General features: G+C 46.3%; 1 long non-coding RNA gene across 1 annotated transcript; it reads right to left on the bottom strand.

The window, feature by feature from the left end:
• Nucleotides 1-11,843: 11,843 nt before the first annotated feature.
• Nucleotides 11,844-15,835, bottom strand: LOC141042317 (uncharacterized). Its single transcript, XR_012204550.1, has 3 exons — nt 15,082-15,835; nt 14,749-15,010; nt 11,844-12,262 (listed from the first exon to the last, which is right to left on the bottom strand). It is a non-coding gene; the product is annotated as an uncharacterized lncRNA (long non-coding RNA).
• Between the last annotated feature and the right edge of the window lie 4,114 nt (nt 15,836-19,949).

Here is a 19,949-nt window from a genome sequence, read left to right as displayed (position 1 = left end):
TGCAGCTGAAGAACTTATTGGAGACTTCATATCTCTCAATTCGGGCATTTGCTTGAAATATTAACTTCAACTCTTGGAACATCTCATATGCTCCATGACGTTCAAAACGTCGTTGAAGACCCGGTTCTAAGCCGTAAAGCATGGCACACTGAACTATCGAGTAGTCATCAGCTTTGCTCTACCAGACGTTCATAACATCTGGTGTTGCTCCTGCAGCAGGCCTGGCACCCAGCGGTGCTTCCAGGACGTAATTTTTCTGTGCAGCAATGAGGATAATCCTCAAGTTACGGACCCAGTCCGTGTAATTTCTACCATCATCTTTCAACTTTGCTTTCTCAAGAAACGCATTAAAATTCAACGGAACAACAGCACGGGCCATCTATCTACAATTAACATAGACAAGCAATATACTATCAGGTACTAAGTTCATGATAAATTCAAGTTCAATTAATCATATTACTTAAGAACTCCCACTTAGATAGAAATCCCTCTAATCCTCTAAGTGATCACGTGATCCATATCAACTAAACCATGTCCGATCATCACGTGAGATGGAGTAGTTTCAATGGTGAACATCACTATGTTGATCATATCTACTATATGATTCACGCTCGACCTTTCGGTCTCCGTGTTCCGAGGCCATATCTGTTATATGCTAGGCTCGTCATGTTTAACCTGAGTATTCCGCGTGTGCAACTGTTTTGCACCCGTTGTATTTGAACGTAGAGCCTATCACACCCGATCATCACGTGGTGTCTCAGCACGAAGAACTTTCGCAACGGTGCATACTCAGGGAGAACACTTATACTTTGACAATTTAGTGAAGGATCATCTTATAATGCTACCGTCAAACAAAGCAAGATAAGATGCATAAAGGATTAACATCACATGCAATCAATATAAGTGATATGATATGGCCATCATCATCTTGTGCTTGTGATCTCCATCTCCGAAGCACCGTGCTTGTGATCTCCATCTCCGAAGCACCGTCATGATCACCATCGTCACCGGCGCGACACCTTGATCTCCATCGTAGCATCGTTGTCGTCTCGTCAATCTTATGCTTCTACGACTATCGCTACCGCTTAGTGATAAAGTAAAGCATTACATGGCGATTGCATTGCATACAATAAAACGACAACCATATGGCTCCTGCCAGTTGCCGATAACTCGGTTACAAAACATTATCATCTCATACAACAAATTATATCACATCATGTCTTGACCATATCACATCACAACATGCCCTGCAAAAACAAGTTAGACGTCCTCTACTTTGTTGTTGCAAGTTTTACGTGGCTGCTACGGGCTTAGCAAGAACCGTTCTTACCTACGCATCAAAACCACAACGATAGTTTGTCAAGTTGGTGCTGTTTTAACCTTCGCAAGGACCGGGCGTAGCCACACTCGGTTCAACTAAAGTGAGAGAGACAGACACCCGCCAGTCACCTTTAAGCAACGAGTGCTCGCAACGGTGAAACCAGTCTCGCGTAAGCGTACGCGTAATGTCGGTCCGGGCCGCTTCATCTCACAATACCGCTGAACCAAAGTATGACATGCTGGTAAGCAGTATGACTTATATCGCCCACAACTCACTTGTGTTCTACTCGTGCATAGCATCAACGCATAAAACCAGGCTCGGATGCCACTGTTGGGGAACGTAGTAATTTCAAAAAATTTCCTACGCACACGCAAGATCATGGTGATGCATAGCAACGAAAGGGGAGAGTGTTGTCCACGTACCCTCATAGACCGACAGCGGAAGCGTTATCACAACGCGGTTGATGTAGTCGTACGTCTTCACGATCCGACCGATCAAGTACCGAACGTACGGCACCTCCGAGTTCTACACACGTTCAGCTCGATGACGTCCCTCGAACTTCGATCCAGCCGAGTGTTGAGGGAGAGTTTCGTCAGCACGACGGCGTGGTGACGATGATGATGTTCCACCGACGCAGGGCTTCGCCTAAGCTCCGCAACGGTATTATCGAGGTGTAATATGGTGGAAGGGGGCACCGCACACGGCTAAGAGATCTCAAGGATCAATTGTTGTGTCTCTGGGGTGCCCCCCTGCCCCCGTATATAAAGGAGCAAGGGGGAGGCAGCCGGCCAAGGGGAGAGGCGCGCCATAGGGGGGACTCCTACTCCCACCGGGAGTAGGACTCCTCCTTTCCTTGTGGGAGGAGGAGAAGGGAAGGGGGAAGGAGAAAGAAGGAAGGGTGCGCCCCCCTTCCCTAGTCCAATTCGGACCAGACCATGGGGAGGGGTGCGGCCACCTTTTGAGGCCTTTCTCTCCTTTCCCGTATGGCCCATTAAGGCCCAATACGAATTCCCGTAACTCTCCGGTACTCCGAAAAATACCCGAATCACTAGGAATCTTTCCGAAGTCCGAATATAGTCGTCCAATATATCGATTTTTACGTCTCGACCATTTCGAGACTCCTCGTCATATCCCCGATCTCATCCGGGACTCCGAACTCCTTCGGTACATCAAAACTCAATAAAACTGTCATCGTAACGTTAAGCGTGCGGACCCTACGGGTTCGAGAACTATGTAGACATGACCGAGACACGTCTCCGGTCAATAACCAATAGCGGGACCTGGATGCCCATATTGGCTCCCACATATTCTACGAAGATCTTTATCGGTCAGACCGCATAACAACATACGTTGTTCCCTTTGTCACCGGTATGTTACTTGCCCGAGATTTGATCGTCGGTATCTCGATACCTAGTTCAATCTCGTTACCGGCAAGTCTCTTTACTCGTTCCGTAACACATCATCCCGCAACTAACTCATTAGTCACAATGCTTGCAAGGCTTATAGTGATGTGCATTACCGAGTGGGCCCAGAGATACCTCTCCGACAATTGGAGTGACAAATCCTAATCTCGAAATACGCCAACCCAACAAGTACCTTTGGAGACACCTGTAGAGCACCTTTATAATCACCCATTTACGTTGTGACGTTTGGTAGCACACAAAGTGTTCCTCCGGTAAACGGGAGTTGCATAATCTCATAGTCATAGGAACATGTATAAGTCATGAAGAAAGCAATAGCAACATACTAAACGATTGAGTGCTAAGCTAACGGAATGGGTCAAGTCAATCATGTCATTCTCCTAATGAGGTGATCTCGTTAATCAAATGACAACTTATGTCTATGGCTAGGAAACATAACCATCTTTGATTAACGAGCTAGTCAAGTAGAGGCATACTAGTGACACTCTGTTTGTCTATATATTCACACATGTATTATGTTTCCGGTTAATACAATTCTAGCATGAATAATAAACATTTATCATGATACAAGGAAATAAATAATACTTTATTATTGCCTCTAGGACATATTTCCTTCAGAGGATTCCTCCCCCGTTGGCGCACCTAGAGAGGTCGGCTGACCTCCCCCTCCCTCCTTTATATACGTGGGGAGGGGGGCACCCTAGAACACACAAGTTGACATTGTTTAGCCGTGTGCGGTGCCCCCCTCCACAGATTTCCACCTCGGTCATATCGTTGTAGTGCTTAGGTGAAGCCCTGCGTCGGTAACTTCATGAATACCGTCACCACGCCGTCGTGCTGACGGAACTCTCCCTCGGCCTCAGCTGGATAAAGAGTACGAGGGACGTCACCGATCTGAACGTGTGCAGATCGCGGAGGTGCCGTGTGTTCGGTACTTGATCGGTTGGATCGCGAAGACGTTCGACTACATCAACCGCGTCACTTGACGCTTCCTCTTACGATCTACGAGGGTACATAGACAACACTCTCCCGCTCATAGCTATGCATCACATAGATCTTGCGTGATCATAGGATTTTTTTTGAAATTACTACGTTCCCCAACATATTCCGACAAACAAAATAGTGTCATCTGCATATTGGAGCAAATTGACACCCCCAACTAAATCTAGCACCAATCCTTTGATCAACCCCTCTTTCTTAGAATTTTCCATAATAATTGCTAAAGCATTGGCAACAAGGTCAAATAGAAAGGAGACAAAGGGCTCCCGCATCAATACTTTATAGTTAGGAAAATAAGGGCCGGAGCAATTATTAAATCTAATATTCACATTTCTCCTCCCCCCCCCCCCCCCCCCACACATACACGTCACACTCATCTTCCAACAAGACCATTTATGAGTAAAACCATTCAATTGAAGCATTCGATGCACAAAAATGCCGTTTTCCATTATCATAGGCTTTTTGTAGGGGCTATAACTGGCAAAGCCAGCCTAAACTCATTTTTATTGTTTTTCAAAGTTTACACAAGAAATATTCGCAACGCAGACGGAGAGAGAGTAGTAACCAACACCCAATTTACATTTATCCGGGACATCATGACCCCCCCCCCCCAATTAATAAGAGTTTGTTTACAATCCTCTTTACCACATCTACTTGACCATAGAAATATGTCCTTGGCCGCTCGATGAAGCACCAAACCCAAGGATTTCACCTCACTATTGGAATTTTTAGCATCACTTTTTTCCCAAAGGCTGTAGAGAAGAGCCATAATAACCGCATCGAATCTTGTATAGAGGCTGATTTCCTTGCAATTCCTGGATAGACGAACAATCTGCAAGGTTGATGTTAAGCGAGTCCACCGTTAACCAAATTTTACAAGTGACGTGGCAATGAAGAAGCATGTGTGATGTCAATTCCACAGCCGAGCAGAACGGGCAAGAGACGAAAGGAGCCAAACCCCTCCGAAATCTGCTTGTTGGTGAATAAACGCCCACGGCGCGCTAACCAAAGAAACAATATGCACTGATTAGTCACATAGGTCTTCGCCATGTGAATAGGTCATCTGGCCTAGCTGCGGAAGCGACTTCATATGGTGAAGCAAAAAGTAAGGGGCTTGTCACTAAACCTACAAATTTTTGTTATCCGACACCTGTGACAGTGAGTTAACAATTGTTAAAAGGGTACGCAAGCAATGTAGCTCGGCTGTAGGAACATTGGATAGGCACGGTTGCAGTGACAGACAAAGGCCTGTATTGATGACCATGAAGGCTACTTAGGTGTTTGGTTTGGTAAGTGAGAAAAAAAGGTTAACAAATTGAATGTCGAGAGTATCTTCCCAATCCAAAGATCAAGCCAGAACGTAGTAGAATGTCATTGCCAATTTTCACACACATTATAGAATGGAAGAACGCTGGAACAAAAGTGAGATCCTTCCCAACATTTGTGCGAAGCCTCTTTATATCCCCAATATAGTGGCCTCCTTCCCAACCATATGAGTTAGCGATACACATGTCCTATGAGCCATTTCTAGGGCAGTGAATTTTACAGAGAGACTTAAGAAACAAGCGAATGTTACAAGTGGGCAAGCAATAGAACCTGAGCCCACCTTTACCAAACTGAGCACAAACATTCGACGATGCAACCTTGCATTGTCCTACATTGACATGGTCATCACCCGCCCAAAAGAAAGCACAACGCTGTTAATCAATTTCTAGAATGGTTCCGATATGAAGAAGCATTGCACTCATTGCATAGGATGGAAGAGCCCGGATAACCGACCTTACTAAAATTGCCCTCTCGGCCACAGAAAACAAGTGACCTCTCCAATCGGCCAGCCTCTTGTCGACTTCCAATGAGCTGGGTAAAAGTCTGACAGCCGAAGTTTGGGTATGCAGAGAAAGGTCAAGATAATTATGAGGAAAAGACGTGTTAGACTTGTAGACTTGTACGTATTGTAATCTCTGTACAATGTATCTGTACCCGATGAGGTACCCCCTCGTTATATATGTTATTGTGGCCGACCCTCTCTAGTGTCGAGGCCCATAACCCCAAAACCCTTTGTTTATCATGGTATCAGATGCGATCTAGCGATCCTGCCCTAGCCATGTCGTCTTCCGCTGCTTCCTCCGAGCCGCCGCCGCTGCCCTCTCCGGCGCGGCCACCCTCGCTGCACTCACCGGCGCGGCGACTATGTCCGCCGCCACCACTTTGCTCACCGATCCCTACTCGGCCCCTGCGTCGCTCACCGATCCGATCGGGACGGGCGCGTCCATCTTCGCCCCGCCGTTCCTGTCCAACCTTCTCCAAGGAGGAAGATCGACAGGAGCCTTGTTTTCCGGGGCGACGTCCTCGGCTCCTCCCGGCTCACCGGCTCTACGCCCAAACTACGGCACGCTGGCACCCTACGCGCCGCCGCCGTCGTATGCGTACGACCCCGCCGCCTACGGTGCTTTCTATGGTGCCCTCTACGCCGCCCCCTACGCTGGTCATGGCGCCGGCTATGGTGCACCTCCTGGTGCCGGCTATGGTGCTCCGTATGGCCCTGGCTACGCGGGGTTCCCGCGGCCTGCGACTCACAGTGCGTCACCACAGGCCCCTCTGGTTGTGCCGCAGTCCTCGCCTGCGGTGGATGTCACCTCCTCCGGTGTGGTTCCTGTGCCGCCCTATGACTTCGCCCTCGACGTCATCACGACTCCGCCGTTCTACTTCAGCAATCTTCTACCGGTGAAACTGAAGATGGACAATTATCTGTTCTGGCGCGCACAGATTCTTCCCCTCCTTCGTAGCCACTACTTCGAGGGTTTTGTGGATGGTACTCTGCCATGTCCCCCGCCGGATCATCATATGTACCGGCCATGGATTGCTCAAGATCAAGCGATTCTCTCGGCGATTCAGTCCTCTCTCACCGAGGGCGTCGCCGGCTTGGTTTTATTTGCTACTACGTCTCATGAGGTATGGGATGCGCTGGAGTCCAGTTTCTCCGCACAATCCTCGTCTCAGCACATGGCTCTTTGTACACAGCTTAATGAGACCCGCAAGGATCATCACTCTGTCACCATTTTCTTCAACAAGATCAAGCGCCTCGCCGATCAGCTTGCCTCCATCGGCGAGCCACTTCGTGACACAGAGTTTACCACATATGTTCTCCAAGGTCTCGATGCCGAGTATGACTCTCTTGTGGAGGTGATCCAGGAATGCAAGGTTCCCATCAAGCCGCAGGAACTCTTTCAGCGCCTCCTCTCAACGGAGCAACGCCTTGCCAGTCGTCATCCGGATGAGGCCCCCTCGGTCAACGCTGCTGTCCGTGGTGGGAAGGGGCGTCCCGGTGCCCGTCCTGCTGCTCCTATGGCTGCTTCGACCCCTCCTACGGGAGGCAAGGGTGGCGCTCCTCCTGCTGCACCTTCTCAGTCGCGTCCCACCATCGTCATCGAGAACGGGCGCCCATGTGCCTGTTGTGCCGCTTGTGGAGCTGCTGCCCCTTGTCAGCTGTGTGGAATTCCTCGCCACGTTGCGTCTCGCTGTCATCGTCGTTTTCAGCCTGATTTTCTGGGTCTTGGCAACAACGGCAAGGGCAATGAGCGTCAAGTCAACATGACGCAGCATCAAGGAAAGACTCAGTCTTATAATGTTGATCCCACCTGGTACATGGACACTGGCGCCACAGAGCATGTGACAAATGAATTGGACAAGCTTGCTATCCGGGAGGCCTACCATGGTCCTGACAAGGTTCACACAGCCAATGGGGCAGGTATGCACATCTCTCATATTGGTCAGGCATCTCTCCTCACACATACATCTCGGCAGTTGCGTCTTAAGAATGTTCTTCGAGTTCCCACTGTTTCCCGTAACTTGCTCTTCGTACCTAAACTTACTTATGACAATAATGTGTTTTGTGAGTTTCACCCGTTTCATCTTTTTATCAAGGACCGGGCTACATGGGACGTTCTTCTTAGAGGGCGCCTTCGTCATGGACTATACGCTCTTGATGTGCCGCGATCTGTCTCTCCAGCCATCCCTCAAGTCTTCAGTGCTGTTCAAGTGTCTCCCTCACAATGGCACTCTCGTCTTGGCCATCCGGCTACACCCATTGTTCGCCATATTCTTCACCGTCATGAGTTACCGTCAGTGTCTAGTAATAAAGATGTCTCAGTTTGTGATGCTTGTCAGCAGGGAAAGAGTCATCAGTTACCTTTTTCTGTTTCTAGTCATGTAGTCAAAACTCCTCTTGAGCTTGTGTTTTCAGATGTTTGGGGTCCTGCTCAGATGTCTGTTAGTGGTCATGAGTACTATGTCAGTTTTATTGATGCTTATAGTCGCTTTACCTGGATTTATCTTCTTAAACATAAGTCTGATGTGTTCGATGTTTTTCTTAAATTCCAAGCACATGTTGAGCGTCTCCTACAACACAAAATTATTCATGTACAATCGGATTGGGGGGGGTGAGTACCGCAATCTAAATACCTTCTTCGAGAAACTTGGGATTTCGCATCGTGTGTCTTGTCCTCATACACATCAGCAGAATGGTTCAGCTGAACGTAAGCATCGTCATCTTGTTGAGACCGGTTTAACCCTACTAGCCCATGCCTCTCTTCCTTTTCGTTTTTGGAGTGATGCTTTCACTACTGCCTGTTTTCTCATAAACAGACTTCCGTGGCGACTCCTTGGCATGAAAACTCCACTTGAACTCTTGCTTCATGAGACTCCTGACTATACTTTTCTCAAAGTCTTCGGTTGTGCGTGTTGGCCGCATCTCCGTCCTTACAATAATCGCAAGCTTGAGTTCCATTCTAAAAAATGTGTCTTCCTTGGGTACAGTCCGTTGCAAAAAGGTTATAAATGCCTTCACGTTCCAACAAATCGTGTGTATATTTCGTGTGATGTTGTCTTTGATGAGCATGTTTTTCCTTTTTCTAATCTTCCAACTCCTGTCACCACACCTAATGAACCCGTGCATTCATCTCCTTTATTGCTTGATCAATTTGTAGATGCTGCACACTCGCCTCTTTTGTTGTCTAACCATGGTGCAGGAACTGGTAGAGGTGCTTGGCTTGTTCTCCTGGAGGATTCCTCCGCTGCTCCGACGGCTTCTTCGACGGATCACGTCGATCCTGCCGCTGCGGCCTCCTGCATGGGGCGTGCAGGGTCTCCTGCACCTGCGCCCGCCATGCGCTTGGATCCGGCTTCGGTAGCAGCGGGTTCGCGCTCGACGGATCACGTTGATCCCGCGCCCTCTTCCCCCTGCATGGGCCATGCAGGGTCGGGTGTGCTCACGCCCGCTACGCACTCGGCCCCGGCTCGACTGGAGCTGGACCTCCCCGCGTCGCCTGGCTTGGCCTCACCCGTGACCGGGCCGGTCTCGCCTGCATCGCCCGGTCCGGCGACGCCCGCGCCTACGGACTCGCCTCCTGGCAGCCCGTCATCGTCGCGGTCACCATCACCCGTCATGTCTTCTTCTCAGGAGATGCGGGCCTCTCCATCGACGGTTCCTGTGACTTCGATCGCGCCAACCGCTCCGGTTGCTCAGCGTCCACACACTCGCAGCAAGAGTGGTATTTTTCGACCGCTCCAACGCACCGATGGCACGGTTGCCTGGCTCGCGGCCTGTATAGCTCATTCTGAAACTGATCCTTCTGCTGAACCCCGTCATTATCAAGCAGCTCTGGGTATTCCTCACTGGCGCTCTGCAATGGAACAAGAGTATCAGGCATTGCTCAAAAATGGTACGTGGCGTCTTGTTCCTCCGCACAGTGGTGTCAATATTATTGATTCTAAGTGGGTATTCAAAGTTAAGCGACATGCTGATGGCTCTATTGAACGGTATAAGGCTCGGCTTGTTGCTCGTGGGTTCAAACAATGTCAAGGTCTTGATTATGATGATACCTTCAGTCATGTGATCAAGCCTACGACTATTCGTCTGCTCTTGTCTCTTGCGGTTACTCGTGGATGGTCTCTTCGACAGCTCGATGTTCAGAATGCTTTTCTGCATGGTGTTCTTGATGAAGAGGTCTATATGCGTCAGCCGCCTGGTTTTGTTGATCCTGCTCGTCCGCAGCATTTGTGTCGCTTGGTAAAGGCTCTTTATGGTCTTAAACAGGCGCCACGTGCTTGGCATGCGCGTCTAGCTTCTGCTCTCCGTGCACATGGATTTGTTCCCTCGACAGCTGATACGTCCTTGTTCATGCTACAGCGCCCTACGGTCACTATGTACCTGTTGGTGTATGTCGATGACATCATATTGATCAGCTCGTCGGCTCTTGCTGCGGATCGTCTTGTTTCTGCTTTGAGTAGTGATTTTGCCATTACAGATCTTGGCCGGCTTCATTATTTCCTTGGCTTGGAGGTCTCACATTCTGATGCCGGTCTGACTCTCACTCAGCAGAAGTACTCTCTGGATTTGCTTCGTCGTGCTGGTATGCTTCAGTGTAAGCCTGCTACCACTCCCATGACAGCTTCTGATAGACTCTCTGCACTTGATGGTACCCTTCTTCCTTCAAATGAGGCTAGCACGTATCGCAGTATTGTTGGTGGCTTACAGTATTTGACGATTACTCGTCCTGATATATCTTATGCGGTGAACAGCGTGTGCCAGTTTCTTCATGCTCCTCGGGATACTCACTGGACTGCTGTGAAGCGCATTCTGCGCTATGTTCGCTTGACTGCTGCTCTGGGCCTGCATCTTCAGTCTGCTCCTTCCGGTGGCCTCTCGGCGTTTTCTGATGCAGATTGGGCTGGTAGCCCAGATGACAGGCGATCCACGGGGGGATATGCAGTGTTCTATGGTCCTAATTTGATCGCCTGGAGTGCTCGTAAACAAGCTACAGTGTCTCGTAGTAGTACTGAAGCTGAATACAAAGCAGTAGCCAATGCCACGACTGAACTTATCTGGGTTCAGTCCTTGCTTCGAGAGTTGAGAGTCTCTCAGCATCATCCACCTGTTCTTTGGTGTGACAACATCGGCGCTACGTACCTTTCTTCAAATCCGGTATTTCATGCCCGAACGAAACACATCGAAGTTGACTATCACTTTGTCAGAGAAAGTTGCTTCAGATCAAGTTCATCCCATCGAAGGATCAACTTGCTGACATCTTCACAAAGCCGTTGCCACTACCTCAGTTTGAGGGATGTCGTCGCAATCTTAATCTTCTGAATTCTTCAGATCACGGTTAAGATTGAGGGAGGGTGTTAGACTTGTAGACTTGTACGTATTGTAATCTCTGTACAATGTATCTGTACCCGGTGAGGTACCCCCTCGTTATATATGTTATCGTGGCCGACCCTCTCAGGTGTCGAGGCCCATAACCCCAAAACCCTTTGTTTATCAAGACGCAACCAAGCAACCCAAGGGATGAGCAGGGCAAATGTGTTTTTTTTAAGTTAACACGTAGGCTAGTGGCGTGCGAGGATGAAAGCATAATCATTTTTTTGTTTGCAATGTTTTTTTATTTTCTTTAATGATAATGAAAGTGTCATCGGCGTATTGAAGTACTGGACATGGAGTATTTGGCATAGTGAGGTGTTGAAGCAGACCATGAAAAAATGCCTTTTTGGATCATGCGTTGCAGAATATCACCAATATAATGATAAAAAAAAAGTATGGCACGAGGGGATCACCCTATCTCGGCACACATTTACATTGAATCCACCTACCCAGGTTATCGTCATGCAAAACGGCCGATTGGCTAGAGCCAACGAGCATCCCAATACAGTCCAACCGTTTATTCAGGAACCCTTTTGTCTTGAGAATGTGGTACTCCCTCCGGTCCTTTTTAGTTCGCATATAAGATTTGTCTGAAGTCAATCCTCGTAAAATTTGACCAGCTTTATAGAAAAAATGCCAACATTCACTATGTGAAATCAATACCGGTAGATGAGTCATGACTTAAAGTTTCATATTGTATAACTTTTGCATGATAGATGTTAATATTTTTTCATATAAATATGGTCAAACTTTACGAAGTTTGACTTCAGACAATTCTAATATACAGAGTAAAAAGGACCGGAGGGAGTACAAACTCTCCCACAAGATGGAATCAAAAGCTTTTCTGAAGTCTAGTTAAGAACTAAGGCAAGGCCTTTCCTTTTATGACAGGATTGCACAACTGTTTCAAGGATGAAATTTTTCAGTGATATTTCGACCTTTGATAAGCCTCGATTGGTCCGCAAAGTTAACTCTAAAGAAAACAACACTCTTCTTTTTTGAGGAAAAAAGAGAACACTCTTTTTATTACATTTTTTTGACGCCGATAACTGCCACACGTGTGACACAATAGACTACATTTTTTTGGACGCCGATAACTGCCACACGTGTGACACAATAGACACCCGCCCACACAACCGTGTGGCATATCCAATTGCATCCCACACGATTCTGTGTGGGCGAATATTAAAACTGCCCACACGTGTGGCGGGAGGACCACCCTACCCCACACGACTCGTTCAGTAGGAGGGGGTCGATCCCTTGCATGAATTCGTTCGCCAGGGAAACCCCCAGCCCGCACGCGTCCATCAGAGACCCTTTTCCCTGTGAAAAAAGGAACAAAAAGCCCACTAAGAATGAATTGAATGAAAAGGCCCAGATTTTGTTTTCTTTCTTTGACAAATAAAAGCCTAGATTTTGCTCAGATACTAAAAAATGCCATCAGCTTTGAAAATAGCAGAAAATTTGCCATTTGAGTTTGACCAAACTATTTGCCATTACATTGTTTTTTTAACGATGGCAAGGGTTTATAAACACATATTTAATCCCCCAATGAAATATGGCAAATCTGCCATGACAAAAAAAATCAATGTTGCCATGTGAAAAAACACAAATAGTAAAAAAAATCATGTGAAAAGAACACACAAAATTGACATGACAAATAAAAGATAAAAAATGCAATGGCATTTTAAATTAAAATTGCCATGAAATTTAATTAAAATTGCCGTGTTTTGAAGGATAATTTTGTCGTGTGAGAGAAAAAACACAAAAAATTGAAAATCAAGTATGAACAAAGAGATTTGCCATGGCAGATTGGTATCAAAGAATTGCGTGTTTTGTATGATGAATTTATCGTGTGTGAAGAACACAAAAAGTTGGAAATTCAAATATGAACAAGAAACTTGCCATGGCAAATTCGCATCAAAACTTGCCACGGCGAAATTCACGTAAACTAAATTTGCCATGAACAAGAAAAATTGCCATGGCAAATTCATATTTAAACTTGCCACGGCAAAAGAAAAAAAAACATGTAAACTAAATTGCCATGATTTGAGAACTAAATTTGCCATGATCAATAAACTAAATTTGCCACGAATTGTAAACTAAATTTGACATGAACCAATAAACTAAAATTTGCCATGATCAATAAACCAAATTTGTATGAAAACTTGGCATGGCAGATTTGTATCAAGAATTGTCGTGTTTTGTATGATGAATTTGTCGTGTGTGTAAAAAACACATAAAGTTGAAAATCAAAAAAAGATGAACAAGAAAATTGCCACGACAGATTCCTAACAAAACTTGCCATGGCAAATTCGTATCAAGAATTGCCGTGTGCTTGAATGATGAATTTGCCGTGTGTGAAAAAAACACAAAGTTGAAAATCAAGTATGAACAAGAAAAATTCCATGGCAGATTCATATCAAAACTTGCCACGACGAAATTCATGTAAATTAAATTTGCCATGAACAAGAAAAATTGCCATGGCAGATTCGTATTGAAAATTGCCATGGCAGAAAAAATCATGTAAACTAAGTTGCCATGATTTGAGAACTAAAATTGCCATGATCAAGAAACTAAATTTTCCATGAACCAATAAACTAAAATTTGCCATGATCAATAAACCAAATTTGCCCTGGTGTTGAACATATTAAGTTGCCATGTTTTTAAACATTTATAACTTTGACATGTTTTTTGAACATGGCAAAGTTGCCATGGAAAGTTTGCCATGTTTTTAGATTAAAAAGTACTATAGCAAATCACATGAAAATGTCATATAGAGCAATTGCAGTATATGGGGGATGGCAAAAAAGGATGATCAAATTTGCCATGGCAAAAACGTATATTCAAAATTGTCGTGGAAAAAATGCATATTCAAAATTGATGTGGGATTTTTATCAAAATTGTCGTGTATGTAAAAATAATAATTCTAACAGAACATGGCATCTTAAGTTCATGAGGCATGGAAAATGTAGTTTATGGGGGATGGCAAATTCTACTCTTTTTATAGCTACCATCTTTCATTTTAAGGAAATAGTTGACATGGCAATTATAATATCAATACAACGAATTGGCATGGTTTATCAAAATGAGTATAGCAAAAACGCTCACAAGAATACCAATGTAAAAAAATTACCATGGAATAATAGTTTAAATTTTGCCATGTCAAAATATAGAGTAAAAATTGCCATCATATATAAATTAAAATTTTCCATGTTCTTTATGATTAATTTGCCGTGTATGTAAAAAATCACAAAAAAATATGAAAACAAAATGCCATGGCATATGAATATTAAAAAAAATGCAATGGCCTATGTGCACAACACAACTGGATTGGTTCTGAACTTGTTTGCCATGACCTATGTGCACGGCTAGATTACATTTGAATTACTTAACAAGTCTATCATCATGGGAAATTATCTAAAAAAAATACTTAACAAATCCCATGCTCATGGCAAAAAACGAGCTAAATTGCCATGCAAATTTTGGTGATTGTGAACTTGTGTAAAACTTGCCATCCCAGCAACAAAAATCGTCGCTATATAACATCAGAAAAAATGTGTGAAAGTGCCCATGAAACAATTGCATCTTAAGAATTCGTTGAATCGGAAAGTAAAATGGTTGATTCATGGGCCAATGGCCAATACGCATCCATCAGTAGCAACATGAAGAGAGGGGGTATGCTCACTCGGCATTACGTGAATGTTCTAAACAGGCATCTCGTGAATGTTCTTAACAGGCATTCATGCACGGCATGATCAAATAAATCAATGAGAGGGAATGACATAGGGGTTGAAAGCACTGCTCACTTTGAAAAAATGTTTCCTGATGGGATTTGGCGGGTCGAAGCATGGAGAGGGGATGAAGTAACAATTGTTGAACGCCCCAGGCTTGCTCCTTTTGCTGGTAGTGTTGCAGAATAGGAATGCAGCCATAGGGGCACGCCGAGCTGGGCCAACCTGGCACCGGGCATGGAGACCATCGATGCGTAGAGCACCGCGCGAGCCATCTCTGGCCGTCGGGCATGGAGACCAGCGACGCCGCCTAGCATCGGCGCAAGCCATCCCTGGCCTGCTGGCCGTCAGACATGGATGTGAGCAAGGAAGAGGATAAGGAAAAAGAAGGGCACAACCGGGACTTACCGGCGAGCTGCCACAGCGCTCCAACGTACGGCGGCTGCGGGGACACTGGATCTCGCCGGGACGAAGGCGGCCTCCTCGTTCACCCACACCTGCCCTGTTCAGCGCCGCCTGGAGGATGCCGCACGCGCAGCCGCGGCCTTACCGGCAACCCAAGCCTCACGTCGCAGATGCGCCGTCGGACGCGTCGTCTTCCCGCCGCTCCTCTCCGCCAGCGCTGACGGCGCGCGCTCCCCGGACGACCACCTGCACTCTGCAATTGTCCAGCTCCTCAAGCGTCGCCAAAGCCGCCCCAAGCACGAGCGCTTGAGCGCGCCGCCACGGCAGCCCCTGCCGGGTCAGCCGCCCGGAGGAGACCTCCGCCGCGGTCTCCGGGCATGCCGCCGCGGCAGCCACCGGCATGAGCTCGCCTACGTGAGCAACATCTACACCGTCCACACCTCCAACCGCGTCGAGATCCCTTGCAGGGCGAGACCCCCACTCGCCGACGGGAGAACGCCCTCGGGGAGGACTCCCACGGCGTCGCCCCCCGTCGCAGCCGCGCGTCCATGGCGTCGCCGGGCCTCTGCCTCCCTGCACGGAGCCGCCGCGGCCGCCGTCGACGAGCTGCCGCACCTACCCTCTTTCCCCCCTCCATCCCGTGCGAGTGTGTGCTGTGAGCTGCTCAATGGATAAGGTGAGCCTGATTCAGGCCGGGTGGAAGGAGAGTGGGGAAGAAAAGATATCCAAAGGTGAGACAAAGGAGTGGGAGGCGTTCGGGCGGCTGGTTTCCTGGCCGCACGGGCACGTGAGATGCGACTTTTTTCTGTAAAAATCGTGCTAATTGATCCAATGGTGATTAGGGCGTTTGGACTAATTGTCTTCATGCCACATGTGTGGGCGTTATCATTTAGTCATTTTTTTCATGTATCATTCTATGTTATATCTCTCTATTCATAATGTCTGAGTTGATGAATAGTCTAATGATTTATTTTTGTCTGGATTTTTTCGTCTGATTTTCTTCGTCCCACCTCCCACCACCACCCTCCCATCGGTTTTCCTCTTTTCTCGTCTGATCAACAATACTCAATGTATTTATAGTAATCAATCACAATTAATCCACGTATGGCAAGGCTACAAATTCATAAATCTCAAATATGATAATTATAGTAATAAATCAATCTAGTATGGTAAGGTCATAACTCAGGAAATTTCGAATATGGTAATTATATAATAAATCTATCCAGGTGTGGTAAGGCTATAAACTTGAAGGGAAACTCTTCCTGTGAGACGTCTGATACATGGTTTTCGTCAGACCAGCATCTCACCAATCGTTTTGGAGCCATGCATCCAACAACGCCTGGCTCTACTATACAACCCCTCCGAACCATCCTCACATCCACCATCAAACCCTAATTAATTACCTCGCCGCCCTCCCTGCCACACCTGCCATCTGGATCCTCCTCGCTTCAACCTCGCTCTTATTGCACCACCGCATCTACGTTCGGCCAGCAAGTCCTCCGGCAAGAACGCACTACACCATGTCGCCTTGATGGCTAAGCATGTGCATGTGTGCTTCATGCCCTCACAGCGCTCCTTGTGATCCGTTCGTCGCGCTACATCCCCAATCTGGCCAGTGTGGCACTGTAATCTCGCCGGTGTGGCTCTGCTTGTTGAAGCTTGTAATCAGGGCTGCATGCTATAGACTCATGAGGTCCCTTTTCAATGTGGCTGCGTGGTAGCGATGCTCTCATGCGTGCTACGGCGGCTGTGCTCCAGCGGTCTTGCATTTGGCCCGGTTGAAGGATGCCATATGTGCTACAGTAGCCACACGTGATTCAGATTTTGTTCACATTGGAAGTACAAGTAATTGTTGTTGGAAACAAATTTCCACTCTTTTGGAAGCATAATTTTCTTCGGTCAAAATATATATGTAAAATTATTGGTATGCTTTCTACCTGTAATTCAATTACCTATCAATGGTGTATCCAACATTGCTCTATTTTGCTTCCTACACATAAGAAAAAATGCTTCTGTAATGTATGATGCAACTTCCACCAAATCGAGATGCTTCTACACCATTGAACAGAGTTTCGGTTACCATTTTTTCCGAAGCATCGAATGATGAGCCATGAAGCTTTATTAAACATGTAAGGAAGCATGCGTCATTTTGTGTTTTTCATATCAAAGCATCAATGGAATTTGTTAACAGCTTATGGTAATATCATTAGTGACACGTGCATATTTTCAATACGTATTTGATAACCTATATGATGCTTCCTGATTTCTATCGCATGAAAAATGCTTCCATCCAAACAACCGGGGAGCGATTTGTTACCAGAAATAAAACGTGATTTATAGGATTTATTATATCCTAGAAATCAGGGATCAGTTTCCTAAAATGTTGGATGCGTCAATATTTCCCCTGTGGTCCTGTAACTGTGCCCCTAATTAAGGAACGTACTAATGCCCAAGCCACGTTTACGAGCCCATCACACGTATCGACATGAAATCCATCGTACAAGGAATCAGTAATTTGATTCCTAGGGCTTCCCTTAAAACAAACTTAAATTACTCAAAGGCCGGCCATATTAGCGTACACAGAAAAATCAACACGCTATGTTATCCAATTTTTCTTCCACGGTCTGCCATCCAATTCAAGGCCCCCATGCAATGTTCTGCCAGCAATCCATGCGCACGTCCTGCCTAGCGATCGACCGGGATCAAAATCTCCCTAGCCAAACACCGACCGCCACCGCACTTACATACTCCGCCCACGACGCCGTCCTACTGGCGGCGGTGACGCTAGCGATTGTACCGAGACGTCGCGGGAGACGGAGCTCCAGGCCATCGAGGACACCTACGCCGGCGTGTCCAAGCCGCCTCCACGACGGAGCCCAACCGCTGTCCAACATGGTGCGCCTCGCCGTTATGGATCATCTCACCTCCCACTCAAGGTATAGCAGCCCTCTTCTGTTTCCCTTTCCCAAGAACACATCGATTCACATATAACCTCTATAATCCATCTACCTGATGTAATTGAGTATCGCTCGCCGGGAGACAAGCTACTTGGTGAATCCCTGATGCAAACAATTTTATTCAGTGCTAACTAGGAGCTATTGTCTGTATGTGCATCAGGTAATACAAGTAGTTGTACCGGGTTCATAAAGGAATCGAGCTTCTCATCTTTGACAATTAACGGATCAGGCAAAGGGTACACATGACGGATCTACGAAATACAGCTGACAACACATGGACGGCCAAAGGCTGTTCCATCCACCGACCAACCACTACCGTTAATCAAGCTCAAGGTACCTAGAATAACTCCTAAACACTCAATTCTTTGTAAGATTTTCCGTATAAGCTTGTTGCAAAGTTAGGAATTTAGTTTATTTAATTATTAGTGTTTGTAAATTGCACGTACATGGATAGCATAGATGTTGCTTTTTTGCATATTCAGGTGAGAGTTGTGCTGGTTCAGTTACCAGGGACTATAGAGACCGGGTGTTTGTTTCAGTGAGCCAACATGTGCAGCTGTGTACGTCAGTAGAGGAGGCCGAGGGGCAGGCCATTTTGATCGTCCTAAAGGCATTATCCACTGTTTACAAAGGCCCTATAATCATTTAAACTAATTGTGTACTAATTGCCAAGGAACTACAGTTGGGGAGATCTGACCAGTCTGACTGTTTTTAGTCATCTGTGAAATAAAAGATGAAGGAAATATGCCCTAGAGGCAATAATAAAGTTGTTATTTATATTTCCTTATATCATGATAAATGTTTATTATTCATGCTAGAATTATGTTAACCGGAAACTTGATACATGTGTGAATACATAGACAAAACAAAGTGTCTCTAGTATGCCTCTACTTGATTAGCTCGTTAATCAAAGATGGTTAAGTTTCCTGACCATTGACAGGTGTTGTCATTTGATGAACGGGATCACATCATTAGGAGAATGATGTGATGGACAAGACCCATCCGTTAGCTTAGCATAATGATCGTTAAGTTTTATTGCTATTGTTTTCTTCATGACTTATATATATTTCTTTGACTATGAGATTATGTAACTCCCGAATACCGGAGGAACAACTCGTGTGCTATCAAACATCACAACATAACTGGGTGATTATAAAGATGCTCTACAGGTGTCTCCGAAGGTGTTTGTTGGGTTGGCATATATCGAGATTAGGATTTGTCACTCCGAGTATCGGAGAGGTATCTCTGGGCCCTCTCAGTAATGCACATCACGATAAGCCTTGCAAGCAATGTGACTAATGAGTTAGTTGCGTGATGATGCATTACGGAATGAGTAAAGAGACTTGCCGGTAACGAGATTGAACTAGGTATGAGGATACCGACGATCGAATCTCGGGCAAGTAACATACCGATGACAAAGAGAATAACGTATGTTGTCATTACGGTTTGACCGATAAAGATCTTTGTAGAATATGTAGGAACCAATATGAGAATCCAGGTTCCACTCTTGGTTATTGACCGGGGATGTGTCTCGGTCATGTCTACATAGTTCTCGAACCCGTAAGGTCCGCACCCTTAACGTTCGATGACGATTTGTATTATGAGTTATGTATTTTTGGTGACTGAAGATTGTTCAGAGTCCCGGATGAGATCTCGGACATGACGAGGAGTCTCGAAATAGTCGAGAGGTAAAGATTGATATATTGGACGATGATATTCGGACACCGGAATGGTTCTGGATCGTTTTGGGTATTTTTCGGAGTATCGGGAGGTTACCGGAACCCTCCGGGGAAAGTAATGGGCCTCATGGGCCATAGGGGAGAGAGGAGGCAGCCCACAAGGGGTGGCCGCACCCCCCATGGGAGTCCGAATTGGACAAGGGGAGGGGGCGGCGCCCCCCCTTCCTTCTCCTCC

The sequence above is a fragment of the Aegilops tauschii genome, chromosome 3, assembly GCF_002575655.3.
Source record: "Aegilops tauschii subsp. strangulata cultivar AL8/78 chromosome 3, Aet v6.0, whole genome shotgun sequence".
Lineage (NCBI taxonomy): Eukaryota > Viridiplantae > Streptophyta > Magnoliopsida > Poales > Poaceae > Aegilops > Aegilops tauschii.
This window is presented reverse-complemented; position numbering and strand designations above follow the sequence as displayed.